This window comes from Pteropus alecto, unplaced genomic scaffold (genome assembly GCF_000325575.1).
Source record: "Pteropus alecto unplaced genomic scaffold, ASM32557v1 scaffold91, whole genome shotgun sequence".
NCBI lineage: Eukaryota > Metazoa > Chordata > Mammalia > Chiroptera > Pteropodidae > Pteropus > Pteropus alecto.
The window spans coordinates 774430-774884 of record NW_006431910.1 but is presented as its reverse complement, the minus strand read 5'-3'; positions in this window follow the sequence as shown (position 1 = coordinate 774884).

The following is a 455-nucleotide window of genomic DNA, read 5'->3' as shown; positions in this document are numbered from 1 at the left end:
GTCTGTTCTGACCAGGAGCTTCCGGTGAGCTTCAGGACAGATGCAGAAGGAGCTGGGAACAGAGTGGGGAAAGTAAATAATCTAGATAAGGGGAAGAGAGTGAGTGACTAACTACAGGCCCTCTGGACCGACCCCTCTCTAGAGTCTCCCCCCAAAACACACCCATCCAAGGCTTGTCTCCAGCACGGAGAGGTCTCCACCTGAGGCATGTGAGTCACACCTGGGAAGGAGAGCTCCTTGTCTCTCCGACAGGATGAGTTCAGGCAGGCTCAGGAGAACAGGGGAAGGGCGATGAGTCACCGATGACCAAGGGACACGGGGACGGGGAGCACGGCATAAGGAATGCAGTCAGCATGAATGTATTGGCTAAGTGGAGAGCCAGAGGAGAGAAAGGGCAATCGGGGGGATCGTTTTATAAACTATATAAATGTCTAAACGATGTGCTATACACGTAA